Raw genomic sequence first — 25,381 nt, forward strand, 5'->3', positions numbered from 1 at the left:
AGTCTCACTATGAGATCCCGATCCATCAAATTTAAAGGACAGAATTCCGCTAACAAAATTGGGAATTAGAATGGATACACATTACTTATTTCACACAATATGGGTGCGGTAAAACTCTCTCATATCACGACGTCTGATGCCTCCATTGAGTTCAGGAACATTCTACTCATCTTTATTGGTGTCAACTCTCTGAACTGTCTTTACTTGAGGAGTGAATATGCTGGCAATGTATCTACCAAAAAGGTAACTGGTGTACCTTCCACATATAACATAGAGGTCGGCATCGACATATATGCATCATTGTTATATTGAACATATTGTCCACACTTCGCAATCTCAATGTTCAATATAGAGTTGGGATACATCTCAGTGCCTGTTAGGTTAGTAGAAGTGATTAGCATTAGGGATTCTTCGTTGCCAAGTATAAAGGAAAGAGGTTTACCTGTACCTTGTGGCCTGCCCACGTCAACCTCAGTCGTCCCCTGTCAGTCACTATGCTGTCCAGCCTCCAGGACCGATTGAGGCTGTCTGTGTGGGTACTGTCTTTACCAGTGGTCCATTGCTCCGCAAAAAAAGCACCAGTCAGATCTATATCTGCAAGCGCACTTTCGCGATCCCTTCCTCTTTTGTGTACTCCACCTGTGCCTCTCTCTTTTCCCGCAGCCCCTCCCTCCAATGGCTGAACGACCATTTGCATCATAATAAGCTGAGGTTCATGTGATTGCTGTTCCATCTTTAATTTCCAGTTATGGTTCTCTTAAGCCAGTAGTTTTTCAGCATGTATCACGTATTGTTCTATCTAATTCAACTTTCCCATGTCCCAGGTAATACACGTATATTATTACCTAATTTGTTGTTTCGTATTTCATTCCATTGATGAAGCTGCTCCTCAGGTGTGCCTCATACGATGTGATCTCTGCCGTCGTTATATCCTTGGGTGGTATCAGTCCACAATAGAGGTTATCGACTTTCGTGAGGCGCTGAAGGTACTGGGACACTGTCTCGACTTCTTTAGGGATTCTTGCTTCAATTGATTGTGGGTACGATATGCTATGGGTGATTCAGCAGACCCTGAGGCAGCGACTGTTGACTTGGAATCTTCGTGAAGTGGATCTCGTAGGGGGGCTGTAACTCTTCGAGGGCACCCATTAAGGTCAGGATCTGATCCAGTCTTAAGACACTGTCCAGCTTCATTAGGTTGTTTTCCGTGTGTCTGTGCATGTGCGCTGGTGTTTGTACGTGTACTTGATCTATCTTTATTTCGAGATTTTCTTTCCCTGAAATCAGGCTCAGCCTTCAACATGTGATAAGCACTCCAATTCACAGGTTCTATTTTAACCTTCCGTTTCTCCTTCTTTCTCTCCTCCAACGGTGACCTCAGCATTTGCAACTGAATATTACTAAAACTTCCTTCCTCCAGAAAAACACATTCCTTGATTTACATTTTTAACGGTTTTACAGAAACTGGGCCATAATTATTTAGCATATATTGTATTTTTTCTTGACCATTTCGAGTTGTCTGTCGACCCTCTTTTTGTTTCCTCTTGCTGGAGCCGATTTTCATGGATATTGGAAAAGTGTTCATCTCTCTCTGTCTGTCTCTCTGTCTGTCTATCTGTCTATCTCTCTCTCCCTCCCACGATACCATAATCTTCTCTTTGCTAATATAATTTGCTTTTACCTCCAGAGGTCCCCTCTCATTGAGTGCGACCGCCTCATTGCCTTGGTTTTCACAAACCAAGAACCCACGTAACCGGTACAGCTTTGGTGACTCCAACGCTGCCCACGGTGGCTTCAAGTCTCAAACCACTGTTAATCTTGCTGGTTCTTAAACTCTCTAGAGACGGCAATACTTTCCCTTGAGTTTTACTCGATTACCGCACGAGAGTTCACTGGTCCCTCTTCCTGGTTCGTCTATTCTCTTCGAACGAGTCTCTATGTCGGATTACTTTAGCCACAACTCTTACCCTGACCCTATTCGATTCGGAACGCGACTCTGGGGCGATCCACTTATCCCCAGTCCTCTCACTCAAAGTGGCCAATTCAGCGCTCGAGATGAAGTGAAAGACCTTCAAGGCAGTGCCGCATACACCTCCTGGGAATCTTCAAAATCTTACCCAGTCGCGGGGTCCCAGGCGAGCCCACGAGTTTACTGATGTGGAATTTCAATCGACTCGACGCAAATGCTACCAAGAGCAAAGAAAAAGTTTATTTTTGAAATTTGCAGAATAGACCCGACACATTTGCAAGACGCCTCATAAAATGGACTCCTGACGGTTTTCACATATTCCCTATATACTATATATCGCCTTGCCTTATCAGACCTCAAGCCAGGAACCTGGATCAGTCGAGTTCCTTTCCACACATGGAGTTGCTTTTTCTAATTCATTGACTGCTGATATATTAGATTATTGGCCTTGAGAGTCAGCTGAAAATTAGGTTGAACTTTACATTTTTTCTGTCTTTTTGCAAATTTAGCTCCATTCTTCTTTGTTTCAACCATGCCTTCACAGATTTCACAAAAATGATAATCTTCCATTACAGGGGATCAGGCTGACAGTGACTCAATAAGAGTGATGGAGTGAGGATGTTATTGATACAGTGAGGGTGAGGTGTCAGCGTCGTAGTGACACAGACTGTCTGAGTGGATCAGGCCGATAGTTACGCAGTGAGGAGGGTCAGAGTGATAGTGATGCAATAAGTCTGAGGGATCAGACCAATAGTGACGCAGTAAGTGTGAGGTGGTCAGGGTGATAGTGAAGCACTTCGTGTGAGGGGTCAGTGTGACAGTGACGCAGTAAGAGTGAGTGGTCAGGCTGATAGTGACGCAGTAATTGGAAGGAGATCAGGCTGATAGTGATGCAGTAAGTGTTACTGTGTCAGGCTGATCCTGACGCATAACGTGGCAGGGGACAGGGTGATAGTGACGTCGTAAGTGTGATGGGTTCAGGCAGAGACTGACGCAGTGATTGTGAGACAGTCAGGGTGATAGTGAGGGAGTAAGTGTGTGCGTTCAGACTGGTAGTGACACAGTAAGTTGAGAGCGTCAGGCTGATAGTGGCCAATAAAAGTGAGGTGTTAGGGGAATAGTGACGCGGTAAGTGTGAGGTGTCAGGCTGTTAGTGATGCGGTAAGTGCGAGGGGGTCAGGCTGATAGAGACGCAGCAAGTGTCGGTGAGTCAGAGTGATCCTAATGCAGGAAGTGATGCGGGACAGGGTGATAGTGACGCAGTGAGTGTGAGGGGGTCAGCGTGATGGTGACAGAGTAAGTGTGAGTGTTCAGGCTGATATTGATGCAGTATGTTGGGGGCGTCAGGCTAATACTGGCCAGTAAGTATTAAGTGACAGGGTGATAGTGATGCAGGAAATGTGAGGAGTCAGACTGGTAGACACGGTGAAATTGCGCGGGTACAGGCTGATAGTGATCCGGGAAGTGTGCGAATGTCAGGCTGATAGTGACGCAGTAAGTGTGTTGGGAGCAGAGTGATAGGAACGCAATAAGTGTGAGCGGCTCGGGATGATAGTGACAGGTCAGTATGAGGGGGAGGATGGTAGTGATCCAGTGAGTGTGAGGTGTCAGGATGACAGTGAAGCAGACGGTGTGAATGTGTCATTGTGATGGTGACATGGCAAGTGTAATGGGTCACGGTGACAGTGACGCAGATGCTTTCAGGGGGTCAGGTTGTAGTGATGCAGTAATTGTGAGGGGTCAGGGTGATAGTGACGCAGTGAGTGTGAAATGTCAGTGTGATAGTGACGCAGAACATTTGAGGGGCCAGGCTTATAGTGACGCAGTATGGGCAAGGGGTCAGGGGGACAGTGATGTAGATGCACTCACAGGGCCTGGTTGTAGTAAAGCTGTAAGTGTGAGTGTCTCAGGCTGATAGTGATGAAGTAAATGCGAGGGGGTAATGCGGTTAGGGATGAAGTAAGTGTGCTGGGGTAGTGCTAGAAGTGACGCAGTAAATGTGAATGTTGAAGCTGATAGTGACGTATTAAGTTTGAGGGGATCAGGCTGATCTTGACGCAGTAAGTGTGACGTTGTCAGGCTGATAGTTATGCTGTAAGTGTATGGCGGCACAGTGATCTTGACGCAGTAAGAGTGGGGAGTCACGGAGATAGTGACGCAGTAAACATGAGTGGGTAAGCCTGATAGTGACACAGTATATGTGAGGGAGTCAGCCTGGTAGTGGCGCAGTATGTGTGAAATGGTCAGGCTGATATTGATGCAGTTAGTGTGTTGGGGTCAAATTGATAGTGACACAATAGGTGTAAGTGGCTCAGGATGATAGTGACACAGTGGGTGTGAGATACCAGTGTGATAGTGACGCAGTAAGTGTAAGGGGTCAGGATGACAGTGACACTAAGTGTACGGCCCTCAATGTGATAGTGCCACAACAAGTGTGGGTGTAAATGAGAGAGGGGCATTGCGATCGTGAAGCAGTAAGTATGAGGGGTCACCCTGATAATGACACAATAAGTGTAAGGATTCAGGGTGATAGTAACATGGGAAGTGTGAGGGCGTGACAGAAAATGACGCAAAAAGTGTGTGGCTGTTAGGCTGAGGGGGACGCAATAAAAATAAGGCCGACAAGTTGAAAATGGCAAAGACTGTGTGAGTGAGTCAGGGTGATACTGACGCAGTAAATGTGAGGAGGTGAGGCTGAGAGTGACGCAGTAAATGAGAGAGGATCAGAGTGAGTTTGACGCAGTAAGTCTGAGGAGTCAGACTGATATTGACGCAGTAAGTATGAAGGTGGAGAGTTTTAGTAACATGGTAAGCGTGAGGCGTCAGTCTGATACTGACACAAAAATTGTGATGGAGTCAGGCTGAGAGTGATGCAGTAGGTTTTAGGAGTGAGGGTGGTATTAACATAGGAAGTGCGAGGGCATCACTGATAGTGATGCAATATATGTGTGGCTATCAGGCTGATAGTGACGCAGTAAAAATGAGGATGTCAAGATGAAACTGGTGCAGTAAGTGTGAGGATGGCTGATGGACAGTGATGCAGTAAGTGTGAGTGGTTTACGCTGATATTGAGGCATGCAAGTGTGAGGGGCCAGTTTGATAGTGACGCTGTGTGCTGGCGGGTCCGGCTGATAACAACGCAGAAAATGTGAGTGCCTCAGTGTGACAGTGACGCATTATATGTGAGAGGGTCAGGGTGATAATGACAGAGAAAGTGTGAGGGGGTCAGGTTGATAGTGATGCTGTACTTGTGAGCGTGATCAGCGTGATAGTGAGGGGCTCAGCCTAATAGCGACACAGCAATTGTGAGGGTGTCAGGGTAGTAGTGACTCAAAACGTGTGAGCGGGTCAGGCTTATAGTGATGCAGTAGGTGTGAGGTGTCAGACCGAAAGTGACACAGTAAAGGTGAGAGTCTTGGTGTGCTAGTGACACAGTAAGTGTGAGCCGCTCAGGATGATAGTGACGCAATAAGCGTGAGGTTTCAGGTAGACACCAATGCAGTAAGTGTGACGTCTTCAGGGTGACAGTGACGCAGACACTTTGAGGATGTCAAATTGAGAGTGACACAGGAAATGTGAGGGGACAGGATGAGAGTGACACAGTAAGTGTAAGAGGTCACGCTGATAATGATATTCTAACTGTGATGGAGTAAGGATAATAGTGGTGCAGTGAGTATGAATTGTCAGGGTGATAGTGACACACGGTGTGAGTGGGATAGAGTTATAGTGATGCAGCAAGTATGAGGAGGTCAGAATGATAGTGTGCAGGGTCTGACTGAATGTGACACAAGAAGAGTGAAAGGTTCAGTGTGATCTGGACGCACTAAGTTTGGGGGGTCAAGGTGATAGTGATGCTGTAAGTACGAGTGGGTCAGTCTGATAGTGACACAGTACATTTGAAGGGATCAGGCTGGTAGTGATGCAGTAAGCGTGAGGGGGCCAGGCTGATATTGATGCACTAAGTGAGAGAGTGTCAAGGTGATGGTGACACAATCAGTGTGAGCAGGTTAGAGAGAGAGTGACGCCGTTAATGAGTGGGGTTTGGCTGATAGGGATGCAGTGGGTGCGCATGTCTCAGGGTGTGAGTGATGCAGGAAGTATGAGGGTGCCAGAAGGATAGTGATGCATTAAGTATGAGGGGGTCAGAGTGATTGTGATGCAGTAATTCTGAGGGGATCACAAAGATACCAACGCAGTAAGTATGAGGGGGTCAGGCTGTTAGTGACGCTGTCAGTGTGAGTGCCTCAGCCTAATAATGATGAAATAAATTTGAGAGAGTAATGCTGATTGTCAGGTGATAAGTGTGAGTGAGTCAGGCTGGTAGTAACGCTGTAAGTGTGAGTGTTGAAGCTCATAGTGAAGCAGAAGATGTGAGGTGGTCAGTGTGATTGTGGCACAGTAAATGTGAGAGGGTCAAGGTGATAGTGACATAGTAAGTTTGAGGAAGCAGTGATGTCGTGACACGGTAAGTGTGAGGCGTCAGTCTGGTACTTACATAATAAGTGTGATGGAATCAGGCTGATAGTGACACAGTAAGTGTAAGGAGTCAGGATAATATTAACATAGGAAGTTTAAGGGCGTAACTGATAGTGACAAAGTAAGTGTTTGGCAATCAGGCTGATAGTGACGCAGTCAAAATGAGGGTCTCGAAGTGAAAGTGGTGCAGTAAATGTGAGGGCGCCAGGTGGAGACTGATGCAGTAAATTTGAGGGGTTCACGCTGATATTCAGGCGGTAAGTGTGAGGGGTCAGGTCCATAGTGATGCTGTAAGTGTCGGCGGGTCAGGCTGATAGTGATGCATTCAAAGACCAAATATCCAAGGCTCATTGTAGTGCTGAATAGCGAGACTTCTCAAGGCTAAGACAAAAATCAATAGTTCTCATCCTGGTCATAAATCACAATGCTTCATTTTAAAATTGTCCTCTCCTGCTTCTAGATTCACCAATGAGGGAACAAAATTTAATTGCACCACCCTGTTTATCTCATCAAATATTTTGCAACTCTCAATGAGATTACCTCTCTTGTGTTGAAACTGTTTAAAAAAGACCGGATTTGCCCAATTTCAATTCACAGGACTAACGTTCATCCATGATATCAAGGCTAATCACCATTCGTGGTATTCCTCATATGGCATTAGTATCTTTCCTAAATTGAGGATTATAATTCCTCATACTGTAGTCCAAGTGCGGTTGAACTGAGCCACAATACATTGGAAATAATGCTTCGTTCTCGTGCCCTGAAATCCTTCTGCAGCTTTCACAACAGACTTCTACAACTGCTGCTAGACTTCAATGACTTATTAAAAACTTCTCCAAGATGCAATTCTAAAAATCTGTACATCGGACTTTCTACTTCAAACCTTCGACAAATAATCTCAACACATTACCCTCCTGACAATTATGATAAAGTCAAATCGTTGCTATTTATTAAATCATGAGGGACATGGATAGGTTGACTCATCAAGGTGTTTTCCTGCTGGTGCGGAAGTCAAAATTTAGAAAACATCGGTTTAAAATTAGTGGGTAAGGATTTAAAAGGGACGTCAGGGGAAACTTTTTCAAGCATGTCCAGAATGAGCTGCCAGAGAAATTGTTGGAGACTGGTACAACTAGAACATTTAATGGCATCTGGATGGATATATGAGTAACAAGGTTTAGAGGGATGTGGGCCAAATGTTGGCAAATGTGGCCTATTAATTTAAGATAACTGTCCACCATGGTCAAGTTCGAAAGAAGGGCCACTTTCCGTGTTGTATTGTTCAAGGACTTGATGACTCTAGAACAACCGCAAAAACTTTGCAAATAATTCCGTCAAGACGATTTCAAGTACCAAATCTTCGGTCAATCTTCCTCTCATGTGCTCACAAGTTCATTACCTGATGTCAGAACTTACAGATTAGTTGCTGGATCCATTCCTGTAAATTGGTTCTGCATTCTTTCTAATTCCGATTGTTTTTACGAATGTAGCTGGTGTTTATGGACTTAGCATCAATATTTCTAATACCATATTTTGATGAATATTAAAAAACAACTGTGTCACCAGATGATGAGCAATTGAGTCAAAGTCGATCGGACGCAGTGAAACAATGATCCTCTCTTCATGTGGTGTACATCCGTGACTCTAAAATTCGACCAAGAATCATTCCCACAACTTCAGCTGTGTCAGGATCTCGTTTGCGGTGAAAGCCTGTCAATCTGCTAAGGTAACGTTCGTCTAGGTCTCTGCAAAGGATTTGGCGAAATCTTTAGGTCTTGACAATTTGTTCTTCAAACAACTTGCGTATTTCATGAATTCAGTTCTTTTACTATGAAAATTGGCAACTTTTCTAAAGCTGTGATGGCCGAGAGGTTAAGGCATTGGATTCAAAATCCAATGGAGTCTCCCCGCACAGGTTCGAATCCTGTTCACAGCGCTGATTCCTTTAAAAGTCATTAATCTCTTAGCGGAATTTGGAATTTCGTGGAGCTTGAGCTTTGCATTCAATCGAAAGTGAAATTTCAACTGTGAAGAATCCGAAGTCATTTCAAGACGTCCAATTGAATAAATTATATGTCGAGACGCAAAAAGCCACCAACTTCCAACACGAATCAGTTTTAAAACATTTGTCGAACTGTCGTGAAATTTGGATGTTCGGGAGTGGGGAGTGGGGGGTTGGGGGTGGAATTAAGCAAAACAAGAAGCAATGCAATGCATTTACCTGCAGGTGAGGAATTTTTTTTTAGGATCAGTTGAAAGTCAAGCTGAGAAAGTTCAACCTAATTTACAGCTGACTCTCAAGGCCAATAATCTATTATATCAGCAGTCAATGAATTCGAAAAAGCAACTCGACTGATCCAGGTTCCTGGCTTGAGGTGTGATAAGGCAAGTCGATATCGGTGGAGTAGAATTTTCTGGAAATATTAGAAATGGAATGTTAACGGTCTTCTGCTGTCCACATTCGTAAGAAACTGTGCAATAAGAACTGAATTTGAAAATTAACGATGAAAATCAGACTTAGCACTCTGCTTGTGGTGTAGCATTGTTCAGAACAATAGGTTGTTGTTGAGGCTAAAATGGACCAAAATAATCGATGGGGATCTTATCCACGGCCTTCGTTGGAGCAGTTGGTGTGGAGAGCTCAGCTTGAAGAACCAAATGCCAATTATTCATCTTGGCCGTCTGACTTGCTTAGTTAAACATACTCCCACTTTAATGTAAAAACCTTTGCTATCAGAGCTAGATGTCTTCATGTCAGCATGTTCCGATATGTGAAGACACTCCAAAGAGTAGATGTGACTTAAATTTTGACTCTAACGTCAGAGATGTTGACACATTTCTGCCCCGAAACAGCACTACCATTGGTATCAAATCAAACTGAACAAAGGACTAGTTCACTTAGACATTTCCTTTCTGTAGACTCTGCCAATGGACCGTTCAGGCCCGATGTAGGAAGAGGGCGTGGTGACATCTGCTCGCCAGTGGATCACTTCATTCTTGCTCACGATTCATAAACCGTAATTCATTTTGAATTTCTTAGCCATCAGCATGAAAAGTGGTACATAATGCACAGGTTTGCTTCTCAAAAGAAAGAGCGAAATCTTATTCAATGCAGACGCAAATTCAAGTTGTCCCTGATCGACCAGAAGACAGATATCGCGAAACAAAATGAATACAGAAAACAATCAATGTTTTCTGGGTTCAACAAAGATGTACTGGAACAACGAAAACATATATTTGGAACTAAAGTCACATACCACTTCCGGACTAAATGTTCTTGAACCGTTATCTTAATTCGACCTTCATGTCCACTGCAAAAATTATCTTAACAACTCAGTACTTTGTGTTCTTTGATATTGTCTCCTTCATGTTTCTCTTGATTTTGAAACTAAAACCGAGCAATAGTAATGCACCCTATTTCACATGCAAAGATCAGAAGAAGATCAATTTATAAGAGAACAGAAATAAAGCTACGTCTGTCTTTCGAGAGAAAACACAGTTACCAGTTCGACTCCAAAAAGTCTTCTTCAGAAGTCTGCGCAATGAACTCGAAATAGTAAACCGAAAACGAAAAAAAGAAGCCATAATGCCGCGAATACACCACCCGCAAGCGCATCAAGTCCTACTCGAATATACTGTATTACTACTCTCAACATCAGTGGAGAACGGAACAAAGCTCATTCTGCAGTTGTCAACCTGTTATGACGTAGTTTGTAAAGTCAGAAATATGATTTGGTAAAAAGCGGGATGAAAGAGGGATTTCGGAAGTCTGAAAAAAGCAAGTGCGTGCTTTGCTTTGAAGAAGGTTGGCAGTGATGAAAATGGAAATTAACTACAGTGAGGGGGGCTTCATTAATACTCAGAATCGTTGCAACACACAGGGATGCAATTCTTTTTGCTGGGTTTCTGTTCTGCCATTTTATAATCACGACTGCTGACGGGTTTGGTTTCCATTCCAGGCTTAGGTGACTGCCTGATGGAAGTTTGCACATTCGCCCAATTACTGTGTGGTAGCTCTGGTTTGCTAGAACATTCTAAACATTTGCAGGTTATTTGGATTCGCCATTGAACGCACACGGTTACAGAGACAGTGATGTGGAGAGTGTCTGGATAGGACGTACTTCAGAGGATTTTTGTGAACTTAAATAGACAGAGTGGGGTTAGTCTGCTGTTTCCTGGGTGAGCTACATGGACAGAGAGGGGTCAGGGTATTCTTCCCTGAGGGAGAGATTTTAACAGAGTTGGATTAGTTGCTCTTATCTGTGTCAGTCATGCAGATACAGTAGGGTCAGTCTGCCCTTCCCTGGGCGAATTTCTTTCACAGAGTGGTGACAGTCTGCTCTTCCCTGCCTGAGTGAAACAGAAAGAGCAGGGTCAGTATTCTCTTCCCTCGATAATTTATGTTGACAGTCTGGCTTCCGTCTGCTCTTCTCTGGCGAGTTACATTGGTAGAGTGGGGTTAGTGTTCATTCATTGGGTGAGTGCAATAGACAGAATGGGATCAGTCTGCTCTTCCCTGAGTGAATTACCTTTATAGACTGGGGTCAGACTGCTCTTCAGTGAATGACTTATATTGACCGTGTGGGATCAGTCTGATGAGTTACACTGAGGTTGTGGGGTCAGTCCGCTGTTCCCTCGGTGAGTAACACTGACTGGGTGGCGTCAGTTTGCTCTTCCCTCAGTGAGTTACATTGACAGAGTGGCATCAGTCTACTTTTCACTGAGTGAATTATTTGGACAGTGTGGGATCAGTCTGCTCTTCCCTGGGTGAGTTGCATTGAAAGAGTGGCGTCAGTCTGCAATTTCCTAGTTGTGTTAAAGTGATCACGTGAGGTCAGAGTGCTCTTCCTGGTTGAGTCACATTGACAGACTGGGCTTCATCTGCTCTTCCCTGGGAGAGTCATATAAAACAGAATGGTATCAGTCTGCTCCATTCTTAGTGAGTAATATCACAGAGTGCACTCAGTCTGTTCTTCTCTGGGTGAGCAACGTTAAGAGAGTGGTGTCAGTCTGCTCCTCCACGGGCGTGTTACTTTCTCAGAGTCGTGACAGTCTGCTCTTCTCTGTCTGAGTTTAACAGCAAGTATGGTTTCATTACTGTCTTCGCTGGATGATTCACATAGACAGAATGGAATAAGTCTTCTCTTCTCTGAGTGAGTTACTTTGACAGAGTGGGGTCAGGCTCGTCTCCCTGCTTGTGTTTCATTGTCAGAATCAGATCAGCCTGCTCTTTCCTGAATGAGTGACAGAGACAGAATGGGTACAGCCTGCTCTTCTCTGAGTGGTGTCAGTCTGCCATTTGCTGTGTGAGTTACATATAAAGTGTTGGGTCAGTCTACTCTTCCCTGGATGAGTAACATTGACAGAGTGGCGTCAGTCTACTCTTTCCTGGGTGAGTTACCTTAACAGAGTGCGGTCAGGCCATAATTTCCTCGTTGAGTTACATTGATCGTGTGATGTCAGACTTCTGTCCACTGGTTGAGTTACATTGACAGAGTGGGGTCCATCTACTCTTCACTGGGTGAGTTACGTTAGCAGTTTGGGGTCGGTCTGCTCTCCACAATCCAGGAACTCCATCTCTAGCGGTTTCTTGTCAGTACCTCCATACTAAGGATTTGAGGAGTTTACAAAAGTAACTCGTCCCCTACATCTTTGGGATAATTAGGGATGGGCAGTGAATCTTACCTCATTGAAAGACAACTGTGTCCCAGAAATGCATTTCTAATAATTGCATGTTCTAATTCGACACTGCAAGCGGTCGGGAATAAATTGAGGAGAGGTGCAAGGTAGAATAAATAAAGTCAAATGCAGTGATGCCGAGGAGACATGACACAAGATGTGAGTGTGGAGCTGATGGTGCAAGGCTCTGTGTCAGTGCTATTGGTTCAGCATTTATTGCTCACTGTTCACAATAACTCACACACCACTGCTGTCAATTCACAACAATAAGCCTGTTAATCTTGGTTTGAAAATCCCTGCGTGTGTATTAACGTGGTTAATGGGACGCGAGAGGAGATGAGCACACCCTCTTTATTCTGTCAGTTTAAACAGACGAAAATATCTGTTGAATGCCAATGCAAGAGGATACTGTCTTTTTCTGTGCCTTTTTAGTGGGGCATGCTCAGCATTGAAACGTCTGTTTTTGCACAAGCAGAGTTTGATTGCCATTCATACTGCATACAGAAAACGCGTTTTCGAATTCCTGTGATTAAGTGGTTCAGGCATTGCACATATGGACGAGAAATCTGGCTTTTAACGTGGCGCCATGGCTTAGCTGGTGAAAGCAGCTCCCATCACACTGGTGCCTGCTCATTGTATTGAAAGCTCGTTATTTCTCTCAAGTATTGTGTTGCTGATCGAGAAACTCAGTGTCCTGTTTGAATTGCTGTACATTCTGATTTCGCGTTCCGGCTTCATTTTCCTGGTTTAAATCCAGTCGTGTAGGTTGCTCTTTTTAACTACTATTTTAACCTGGGGATTCTTCCCGCGGTTCCACAAGCACTTCTGCTTCTCATCCTCTTATTCTCATTCCTTCATTCCCAGTTTTGTGGTAATTAAGTGGTGAGGCAGGAGACACTGCAGCATTCCCGGGAAATGTTGTGGTAATGGCACTGACACCACGACATGATCAACGTCATTCTCTGCTGTCACCATTCATTCGTTGTACACCAACAGTAAATGCATCATTGTTCTTCTTCTGCTATCATGTAATTTCTTTCTTTTTCTGTTGGATAAGGAAATAAACTTTAACTTCGAAAGGGTCTTTACATTTTGAGGAAGAAATATCTCCTTGCCTCAGGTCGAAGTGACAGACGCATTATACAGAGAATGTGAGACTTCTTCGACCGACTCCAGCCAGGCATCAGAAAGCCTCTCAGCAGTTCGAATCTCAAACTGTCTCTGAATGTCAGACTTTTCAAGAGCAGAAATGGAAAATGAGGGATATGGATAGCCAGAGAATCGGAGGATGTGAAAAAGGCCCAGGAGGATACAGAGACAAATATAGAAAAAACAAAGACACATATTGAGGCAGACACTGAAAGAATCAATTCTCCATTCGGCGTGAATGCTAAATAACGGAAACTAAAAGGAAATGTAGCCATTAAAATATAGCCTTCCACCAGATCAGGAAAATGAAAGTAGCATGACAGCTGATTAAGTCCTTTAAAGATTGTAAATTCGATGTTTGTAAGCTCAAGAGTGATTTTGATAAATATCCTGATTCGACAGGTAAGATTATCATTTTCCCAACAGTATAATCTAGAAATCTATAACTAACCTGTTTCCTGTCTATCTTAAGAAAAAATAACCTGTTTCTCTCCACAGATGTTGCCAGTTTTAGCGGGTTTCTCTATCAGTTCTCGTTTTTAGTTCATATTTCGAAAACCTGTATCTTTTTGATTTTTGATAACCTGGCACAAAACCAAGCATTACCAGGTTCGGTCCAGTGGTAAGAAATACTGGTACCACGATATATTTGCACAATAAAACATGCATTCCCTCTCCGAGAATAGAACCAACACTATTGCAGTTAGAGTTCCAAATCCTAACTCCGAGATTACACGGAATGAAGGCAGACGCTCTTGCACTTATTCTCAATGAAATGGATTTTCCATTGAATTTCTGATCAGTTTCACTGCAGATTGGTTTCTACTCGTCTTCAAGTTTTGCAGAATGGAAAATACCATTTGGCCATTTGGTGCAGTCTGGTTTAAAGACATTCATCTATTCTATTCCCAGTTTCCAGCTTTGGTCCATAACCTTATGTGTTCTGATGTTTCCAGTGCAAATGGCAGTGAGGTTCTCGCTTTGATCTTAGATGACACAACAATGGGATTAAAGTTTGACATAGTCACACTGCGTTATTACCCACGTCGTGTCTCCCACAGAAAGAGACACACCGACACATTCCCCGAGAGTGGCAGAGTTCTCAGGATTTGACCAGCTCCTTGTACTTCACTTCAGATGTCCGCTCCAACATGCAAGTTCAACCGCCAAAAGGCAGCTTTTGGTTAAACCAAAGCCAGTTCTACAGACAATGAGAGACGTTGCTCTGAGCTAGAATTTGAAGTGGATGAAAGAAACTGAAAATTCGAAAACCCAAACCCTTCCGTTCCTGACAGACAACAGGAATGGACTAGCTCGCTGCATCCTCGTGATTTTAAATGCGAACAGACAATCCCCTAATTCGACGTCAGGCGTGTTACCAATTCCGTCACTGACCCAAAGACCAGGTTTGGATGTGACAGTTTGTATATAGGTAATATAAACGTCCACATCAGGGAAACAGCATTCACAAAGTGAAAAATCAGCAAACATAATCACCGTCACTGTTTCACTTGGAATGCCCCACGCTGTGAAACATTTCATTACACTGTACTTTCATACTTGAAGTGTTTTACATTCCAGAGCCTGAACTAATTCAGCGAGAACCCACTGGTCGTTTCGAGCCCGTCATCCGGAATGAGGCGAGTTGAACGTTGCCTTTCTTGCTGCCAACACATCAGCGCAGCTCAAAACGAGCTCGTGTTAGCATCAGTCTTTACTTAACTTGCTGCAGTATATCTGCTGAACAACAGCAGATTATCACAGTATTGCCTTCTTCACATTGAAACTAATGGTGATAATATGAACCGAGTTGGAAACTTGGAGAGAGAAACACTGCTGACGAAGACGATTATGATGTGAAGAGCAGGCACGAGAGTTTGTACAGGTCCCAAAGGCTACTGCAGTATCAATGGACATCCCTGAATATGAGTCTGAGTTTGCATTGCCCAGAACAGGCTTTCATGCCCAGTCAGGAAATGAAGAGTTAATTCTCTTCTTGTGAATTATCCGAATGAAAACTAAATCCTGGTTCCACCCAGAACACACATACGGATCCTGCCAGAACAATTCAGTGATCGATCAGCATCTGTCTGGAAGGACAATGGCAGCAAATACAAGCAAAAGCTATCACCGCAATTACCCCTCCAAGGTTCTCACGTTTCCCAGTTGAAAATATCTCGCTGTTCCTTCAATGTCACTACTTCTAAATCTTTGCCTCGTGGCATCATGCCTGTACCCCGCTACTGAGGACATCCAGGGTTCTGCGGAGTAACTCAAAATCTCAATCTCTCAAGTAATTAGGGATTGATGGTGCATCCCATCACATTGAGCAATGACTTTGTCCCAGTAATACGTTTCCAAAAAGCTGCAGTTTCTAAGGGAACACTTGCAAGTTGTCGGCAATAAGTTGTGATTTGGAGATGCTGGTGTTGGACTGGGGTGTACCAAGTCAAAAATCACACAAAACCAGGTTATCGTCCAACAGGTTTAATTGGAAGCACACTAGCTTTCGGAGCGATGCTCCTTCATCAGGTGTTTGTGGAGGGCTCGATCGAAACACAGAATGTTTCGCAAAAATTTGCAGTGTGATGTAACTGAAATTATACATTGAAGAATTGAATGTCTGTTAAGCCTTTCATCTGTTGAAAGAAGTGAAACTATCACTGTATTCCATGTGTAAATCACAAAACCCTTTTGTTAAAAAAGTTGTATTCTCGGGTTAGCTGTTAACAATGGCAATAGCGAGACAATATTTTTGAAGGTGTTAGCCCCCTGAGTTCTCTGTCTATGACCTGATGCTTATATTGATTCCAATTCAAAAAGTGAGATAACAGAGTTTTACATAATTCCATGCAGTTTTTGAGCTAAGAGTTCGACATGAATGTATGTGGTTTCTGAGCAAAGTGCAATGTAACTCTGAAAGTACCAAAAATATACACCACACAAAATATATGTGTGCATGTGGGTCTTTGTCTGTGTGTGTGTCTCCAGCGAAACCAAAAACTGACAACTCATGACCAGAAGCAGAACTGACAAAGAGAACCTATTTTCAGACATACGGACTCATGAATGCTGTCTGTGAGGCAGAGCGAGTCGTCTGGGTCATGAGCTGCTCACACAAATTGCAGTGAGGCAATTCCAAATGGTGCTTGCAACGTACTGGTGCCTAAGAGCACCAATACTTCCAGGAAAGTGCCAAGTAACATTAATCAGAACTGACTAACAATGAACCATGAAAAGTGAAGATTACCAATTACAGTCTCGATGAGATGAGGTTAATAATTGGGCTGATGTCTCCACCGGATCGAGAGGACCAATCACCAGCCTCTCTCATCAGGACAGAAATTAAGGAAATTAGGGAAAAGTAACCAAGTTTCATATCGCAATTTCCCTCCGTTTCGCAAGAACAACAGAAAACTGCGAGCAGATTCAATGTAGAACCTAATTTCACATCAACAGAGAAATAAATATCTCCATTCACTTTCAGAGAAACTGTGAAAAATGCAAATTGTCTGGAATATGAAAGTTTGGCGCAGCCTGTTTTTGAGTCGTATATTATGCTGGTGGCCTTTCAGCTGGAGGGGAACGTGACAAGTAGAGCAGAAGGAGAAAACATGGGCATTGACATATTGGTTGTTTTCTGCTGTGCCACATCACAGCCGGGTTAGAAGAAATTACTACTTTCTCTGTTCAACTTTAACAAAACTCATCCCTGCAAATCGTTGCCAGCTTAATCCAGTAGCACACGTGGCCACGCAGGGATGCAAACACAAGCCTTGTTAAGATTTGAAATCTGAAATCAGAGTCTCAGGTCGCTCAACAACGCGAGCACACAGGCCAAAACCGGAAACCCAAAAGCATGTACCTGATGATACCCTGCAGCAGACTCACAGCAACTGTACCAGTTCTGCAGAAAAAGCGGTGGGGAGAAATTGCTCTATCTGAGCGGTCGTGCTTGTTGTTATCATCAGCAAATATGGCTTTGAATTTGCTAGACCATATCTGCTGCCATGCTGAAACGGAATGCAATTCCGATTACTCGCTGTATAAAACTTTGCTCATTTTCTCTCCTCAGATAAAGTGATCACTGGAGATGGTGAATTCTTCTCCTGCCAGAAACGCCGACTCTCCTGCTGCTCAGATGACATGAAAAACTGGTTTAGCACTGGAATCCGAGAATGGCAGAACACGTAGCAAGACTATTGGAAACCCAGAGCCAATAAGAGTTCCAACTTTCATGGTATTACTCCATAATAGTGCATTATCCAGCAGAGCCATGAACAACTGCCACCTGGCTGCAAGCTGAGTTAGAAACCTATGTGGGAATCAAGGACATATGCCTCACTTATTGTCGGTAAATCAAACAGTTCTCACTTTGAGGTGTGCAAAAATTAGTTCCTATACATATGCAGGGAAGGTCAAAAGCGATCTGAGATGTCAAAGAGGTGGTCACTGTTCGTGATTGCGCTTTGTTCGAGTTGTGAAAAGGCGTCCCGCTTTAGTCACATTCACGTTTCTTGTTGATGACTGAATCAGACAGAAGGTATTTCACCAGAGCTGCACGTGATTTTCAATCCTCTCCCTCGCTGTCATACTTTCCTGGAACTCTGTGAGAACAAGAAAACAAAGTACATACTGTCATTCGGCAGCCTGTCTGTGATCTCCTCATTTTCAGTTACAACATTGCTTAGATTTCAGGCCACACGGTAATATCAGACCCAGTATGAGAACAAGAGACGATAGTTCATCTGTGCCTGTAAATCTTTTCATTCTGAATGAACTGCATCCGTGTTTGCTGCTTCGAAACTCGAATATGTGAACTGCTCCAAACTATGATTGAGGATTTCTGGTTTTGGTTGACACACGTTGAGAAACGCCAGACAGCGTTCAAATGAAGCTTTCAGAGCACATTTTCGGATGCATTTGACAGAGGCTAACATCATGAATCCAGTGTTCGCTGTGACAGAAGGAAATGAATGGTCTCCTTGTTACTGATCGAGGCCACCTTCGCATGTAAAGCAAATGCGGTCCTGTTGTTACAGAAAGGATCAGTGCCCGGTAACTGTGTCCTTAAAGTGGACATGATCGAGAAAATAAAGAATAGCATGTTGAATTATCCAGGAAATATTGGCTGAAAAGGCGTAGACAATTTTCCCTGCAGCGCTAAGACAGAGGAACATATGTAACTGCACTCTTAAACAGGATGGCCAGCAGTGATATGAACATCGCCACATATGAAGGACCACTGCGAATAGAAATTTGAAAATGAAATTCACGCAGCAGGTATTCGGAATTATATTCTTTCCACCGCTAGAGTAGTATTGGGCGAGTAAATTCAAAACAAGGCTTGCTGATGAGTATGCAATAAAGCCCCATCGATCATGATATGAAAGACTGTTGTCCCTAAAGAGGGAACAACAATGTTTCTTCTAAGCTTTGTACTGGGCCACTTTCACACAAACTGATACGGCTACTCTCCAGAAAATATCAGGGCTCGTGGCATGCACTCTTAGAAATGGTGACCATCAGTGCTGGAAACATCCCTGCATATTCAGAACAAGGAAGAAAACATATCGAATTAAAGCGAAGATGGAAATTAATTGGACTGATATTCCCTTTCACCACAACAGCTAAAATGTGAGGGGATATACAGAGTAAGGTTTACTGACCAGGTCACTTTGACACACAAGCCTATCTTTCTTTCTGTCCGTTTTTTTTTTGAAGCGCCGATCCTTTCCGTAGGAGATGAAGATGATTACTGCTCCACCACAGGATCACAGTGGGGCCAGAGACCCGATCGAGCTGCTCAGAACAGTTCGTGTTTACCGAAAATCACTGAAACTGAGATTGATGACACGTCGACACGGTGTAACAGCTGCCAACACATGTGGAGGGTTTTGGGACGGATTAGGACCCACTCTGGGAAAAAGAGTGGATCCTAAGACTGGGGAGTAAGTGTTCAGGGAGAGGACTGGAGAATGGGGTTAAGAACGATATTAGCCAAGATCGAATGGCGGAGCAGACTGGATATTCTGAAAGCGCTAACCGTCCTCCTATATCTTCCAATCTCTGGCCATCTGGTATCTAAGGAAATAGAAACAGAGTTATTTGTTCAGTTGGAAGTCCTGGGCAAAGTGAGAGATAGAACAAGCATGATACGATTTTAGAGACTGGGAAAATGTTTGGAGAGGAAGCAATAAATGTGAAGCTGAATATAAAGTTTGAAGTCAGGACATATTCAATAAAAAGTAAGTTTGTAGAAAGGCAGAGGGACATGGAGATGGAAAAAGAAGTGTCACCAGTCTCGAAATCTCATTTGGTTTTCATTTTCAAGTTGCGACCGGACCTGCTGAGATTTTCCAGCAATTTCATTTGTTGATTCTGAAACAGAAGATGGGAGTGATCCTGGACCAATCAGCTCTCCCATGTTCTAGGAATATTTGACTGACCCGTTCGATCAGATCACGTTTGTCCCACACTAAAACCTCAGAATCCTTCCCCACCCCCACCCTCGTTACTGGCAATAAACTGTTCATTACATAAACTTACATGAGCACACAACAAGAACAATTGCAAAACGTTAAGGGAGAGCTCCGTTCCGTTCCATCAGCACATTCTGAATCAGTTAATTGTTGTTCAGGACCCATGAGACATTAAGCCGTCTCTGTCAGACCACTAACAAATGGCCATTATCGTTCTATGTCATTGAACACTTTGGCTGGTGCACGGATGTAGTGGAATCTCACGTTTTGAAATGAACATCATTCATAGTATTTTCAGCTGCACTGACTGCAGCTCTGGCGCTTCCAGTAAAGTTCAGACAGTTTTCACTCAGAAACCAACATGTGATCAAAGCAGGGGGAGATATGTGTCAACGAAAGGAACACTTTTGCTCCACCAGCGTTGGTTTGCAATTCTGCATGTGGAACGAAAAGCTGGAACTCTATTAGACAGTGAAAACGACTATTATGGGGCTTGGACGCACGACTCTCTGATTAAAAACCTCACATTTCACCGAACTGAGATATCCAGGCTTGGCACACGACGAATTAGTTTGCTATTTTATTCTGAGCGCAATTCACCTGGCACAGCAATTTGCAAAGATCCAGCTCATTCCTCCCAATCACAAAGAATATAATTCACATCTTTCACTTTTGTTATTTATTCAAAACATTACAATCTATTTAACACTTGTCCCTGCATTTAAGATTCAACCCGAATATCTTCATATGAAGTGATTTCCAGTCACTCAGTCCGACAGCAAATCAGTCGGAAAATTACCTGAGGAAACCCAATCATTTCTGTCCACAGTATTGGGAATTTCCCATCTGCTGACGAGACAGAGTCCTCACAATCAACATTTTCTTTGTTCTTCCTGCCTAAAACGTTTACCACTTCTTATTTTCAAGACAGGAGTTTTGTTTATAACACGTTCCAAGAACAGGAACAACCTTACAATCTCCTGAAGCCGTTTCCAATTTAAAATGGAAGTTTTGTTCCTTTCCCACGGGAAGAGCAGTTAATGAGAAAGGATTTTCCACGAGCTGTGTCCCAGGGTTTGGCAGGAAGACCTGATTGAAGCTGCAGTGGCCGCTTTCAGTTGGCATCGGGGGAATTGGAGAACATGGTGTCGTATTCTGCTGCGTGTAACCGTCTTGCTCCCTGTGGACTCGGGGTGAATCATGGATGAGTTTTCGGAACCACACTGCCTTCCAGTCTCTGGCCATCTGCTATCTAAGGAAATAGACACAGGGTTATTTGTTCAGTTCGAAGTCCTGGGCGATGTGAAAGATGGAACAGTTCTGATACAAAATTGGAGACTGGGAAAATTTTTGGAGAGGAAGTCATAAAAGTGAAGCTGAATATAAAGTTGGAAGTCAGGAGACATTCAATAAAAAGGAAGAGTGTGCAAAAGCAGGTGGAGATGGACATGGAAAAGAAGTGTCACTTGTCCCGAAGTCTTAAATCGATTTATATTTCCAAGATGCTCCCAGACTTGCTGAGAGTTTCCAGTAATTTCATTTGTTGGTTTAGAAACAGAAGATGGCAGTGATCCTGGACCAAACAGCTCTCCCGTGCTCTGGGGATATGTGCTCTGACTTACTGTGTCTATATCCCACACTGAAACCTCACGATCCTGCCGCACCTCCACTCTCGTTACTGCAATATACTGTTCATTACGTTAAACACAAGAAGAACAATTGCAAAACGTTGAGGGAGAGTACCCTTCGGTTTCCATCAGAACGATCTGAATCACCGAAAATTGGTTCAGGACCCATGTGACATTGATCCGTCTCTGTCAGACCCCTCGCAAGTGGCCATTCGCTTTCCGTGCCTTTGAACACTTTGGGTGGTGCATGGTTGGTTTGGAACCTCACGTTTTCAAGCGGACATCATTCATTGTATTTTCGGCTGCACTGATAAAGTTGTCTCTGGCGCCACCAGTAAAATGGAAACAGTGTTCACTCAGAAACCGACGTGTGATCAAAAGCAGGCGGACAGATGTGTCAATGAAAGCAGCAAGAACATTCCCCTGCGAAGGGTTGCAATACTGCACGTGGAACGAAGAGCCGGAATTGTATTAAGCAGTGAAAGCGCCCATTGTGAGGCTTGCACCCACCACTCTCAGATTAAGCATCTCACACTGCACCGACTGAGCTAACCAAGCACGGGGCGCTGTGGAAAAGTTTGCTATTACATTGCGAGCATAATTCATCAGCAATTTGTTAGGATCCAGTTCATTCCTACTAATCACAAAAATATCATTCACACATAGAACATAGAACATTGAACAATACAGCACAGAACAGGCCCTTCGGCCCACGATGTTGTGCCCAACTTCTATCCTAGATTAAGCACCCATCCATGTACCTATCCAAATGCCGCTTAAAGGTATCCAATGATTCTGACTCTACCACTCCCACGGGCAGCGCATTCCATTCCCCCACCACTCTCTGGGTAAAGAACCCACCCCTGACATCTCCCCTATACCTTCCAACCTTCACCTTAAATTTATGTCCCCTTGTTACACTCTGTTGTACCCGGGCAAAAAGTTTCTGACTGTCTACTCTATCTATTCCTATGATCATCTTATAAACCTCTATCAAGTCACCCCTCATCCTTCGCCGTTCCAAAGAGAAAAGGCCGAGAACTCTCAACCTATCCTCGTACGACCTATTCTCCATTCCAGGCAACATCCTGGTAAATCTTCTCTGCACCCTCTCCAAAGCTTCCACATCTTTCCTAAAGTGAGGCGACCAGAACTGCACACAGTACTCCAACTGTGGCCTAACCAAAGTCCTGTACAGCTGCAACATCACTTCTGGACTCTTGAATTCAATCCCTCTGCTAATGAACGATAATACACCATAGGCCTTCTTACAAACTCTATCCACCTGAGTGGCAACTTTCAAAGATCTATGTACATAGACCCCAAGATCCCTCTGTTCCTCCACCTGACTAAGAACCCTACCATTAACCCTGTATTCTGCATTCTTATTTGTTCTTCCAAAATGGACAACCTCACACTTGGCAGGGTTGAACTCCATCTGCCACTCCTCAGCCCAGCTCTGCATCATATCTAAGTCCCTTTGCAAACGACAAATGCCCTCCTCACTGTCCACAACTCCACCTATCTTCGTATCATCTGCAAATTTACTGACCCACCCTTCGACTCCCTCATCCAAGTCATTAATAAAAATTACAAACAGCAGAGGACCCAGAACTGATCCCTGCGGAACTCCACTTGTAACTGGGATCCAGGCTGAATATTTACCATCTACCACCACTCTCTGACTTCGACCGGTAAGCCAGTTTTCTATCCAATTGGCCAAATTTCCCTCTATCCCATGCCTCCTGACTTTCCGCATAAGCCTACCATGGGGAACCTTATCAAATGCCTTACTAAAATCCATGTACTCTACATCCACTGCTCTACCCTCATCCACATGCTTGGTCACCTCCTCGAAGAATTCAATAAGACTTGTAAGGCAAGAACTACCCTTCACAAATCCGAGCTGGCTGTCCCTAATCAAGCAGTGTCTTTCCAGATACTCATAAATCCTATCCCTCAGTACCCTTTCCATTACTTTGCCTACCACAGAAGTAAGACTAACTGGCCTGTAATTCCCGGGGTTATCCCTATTCCCTTTTTTGAACAGGGGCACAACTTTCGCTACTCTCCAGTCCCCTGGTACCACCCCCGTTGATAGTGAAGACGAGAAAATCATTGCCAACGGCTCTGCAATTTCCTATCTTGCTTCCCACATAATCCTAGAATATATCCCGTCAGGCCTGGGGGACTTGTCTATCCTCAAGCTGTTCAAAATGTCCAACACATCTTCCTTCCTAAGAAGTATCTCTTCTAGCTTAACAGTCCGTTTCACACTCTCCTCTTCAACAATACGGTCCCTCTCGTTCGTAAATACTGAAGAGAAGTACTTGTTCAAGACCTCTCCTATCTCTTCCGACTCAATAAACAGTCTCCCACTACTGTCCTTGATCGGACCTACCCTCGTTCTCGTCATTCTCAGGTTTCTCACATATGCATAAAATGCCTTGGGGTTATCCTTGATCCTATCCGCCAAGGATTTTTCATGCCCTCTCTTAGCTCTCCTAATCCCTTTCTTCAGTTCCCTCCTGGCTATCCTGTATCCCTCCACTGCTCTGTCTGATCCCTGTTTCCTCAACCTTATGTAAGCCTCCTTCTTCCTCTTTACTAGACATTCAACCTCCCTCGTCAACCAAGGCTCCCTCACACGACCATTTCTTTCCTGCCTGATAGGTACATACATATCAAGGACACGTCATATCTGCTCTTTGAAAAAGTTCCACATTTCCGCCACATCCTTCCCTGACAGCCTATGCTCCCAACGTATGCTCCTCAAATCCTGTCTCACAGCATCGTAATTTCCCTTCCCCCAATCCTAAAATCTACCTTGTTGTGCGTACCTATCTCTCTCTCACACCTTTCACTTCAGTTATTCCTTCAAAGCATTAAAATCTATTCCGCACTTGTCCCGGGATTCAAAATTCAACCGTAATATCTTCATATTTTTACCCTCACCTTTATGTCGCTAATGTGATTTCCAATCGCTCTGGCAGACAGTAAATCAGTCGCGAAATTACCTAAGGAAACCCAATCATTTCCGTATACAGTTTTGGGCATTTCCCATCTGCTGACGAGACAGAGTCGTCTCAATCAACACTTTCTTTTTTCTTTCTACCTAAAACCTTTACCACTTCCTATTTTCAAGTCAGGAGTTTTATTTATAACACGTTCCAAGAACTGGAGCAACATTCCAATGTCCTGAAGCCCTTTCCAATTTAAAGTGAAAGTTTTGCTCCTTTCACACGGAAAGAGCTGTTACTAAGGAAGGAGTTTCCACGAGTTGTTTCCCATGGCTTGGCAGAAAGTCACTGATTGATGCTGCAGTGGCCGCTTTCTGTTGGCATCGGGAGCTTGGAGAAGGTGATATCGTATTCTGCTGTGTGAAAACGTCTCACACCCTGCGGACTTGGGGTGAATTGTGGATGAGTTTTCCCGGTTACAATGTCAATACATGGTCGGGGTAAATGCTTGTGTTGAAATAATTGAGGCTTATTCCCTGGGTGGGCTCGAACCACCAACATTTCAGCCAACTGCGCTGACCATTTGAGATAAAGAAACTGGCAACGCAGATATCCAAAAGCAAAGTTATCGACGGGATATGAGGATCTGTCGGACAGCAGGAACTTGCGATGTTTTCAGAGACGGTCGCTGATTTTATCACCGAGAGGGTAAGCACACTGAGGAGCTGCAAACACTCAAATTAAAAGGCATCCACACATGCGCAGTTCTCTCACATACATCTCCACATAGTTGCTTACTGACAATGCTGGTATTTGAAGCCACGATTCGATAGAAACTGAAGCTTAAAAATCCAGCACATTAGACCGCTCGACCACGCTACTACACAAAAGCCAGCACTCAGATTTGTTATGACTACTGTTTCAGCATGGATTCACTTCAGGCACTAAGACCTCGCAAATTTTGTAATGAAATTGGCATCATTTTAGAAGAAAGACCAAAAAAAATGCACAGACAAGGAACAGGCCCTACATCCATTC

The 25,381-nt window shown here is 43.9% G+C and overlaps 1 non-coding gene across 1 annotated transcript; it reads left to right on the plus strand.

Moving 5' to 3' along the window:
• Positions 1-8,299: 8,299 nt before the first annotated feature.
• On the plus strand, positions 8,300-8,381 carry trnal-caa (transfer RNA leucine (anticodon CAA)). The gene has a single exon. It is a non-coding gene; the product is annotated as a tRNA-Leu (tRNA).
• The last annotated feature ends 17,000 nt before the right edge of the window (positions 8,382-25,381 follow it).

The sequence above is a fragment of the Chiloscyllium punctatum genome, chromosome 21, assembly GCF_047496795.1.
Source record: "Chiloscyllium punctatum isolate Juve2018m chromosome 21, sChiPun1.3, whole genome shotgun sequence".
NCBI lineage: Eukaryota > Metazoa > Chordata > Chondrichthyes > Orectolobiformes > Hemiscylliidae > Chiloscyllium > Chiloscyllium punctatum.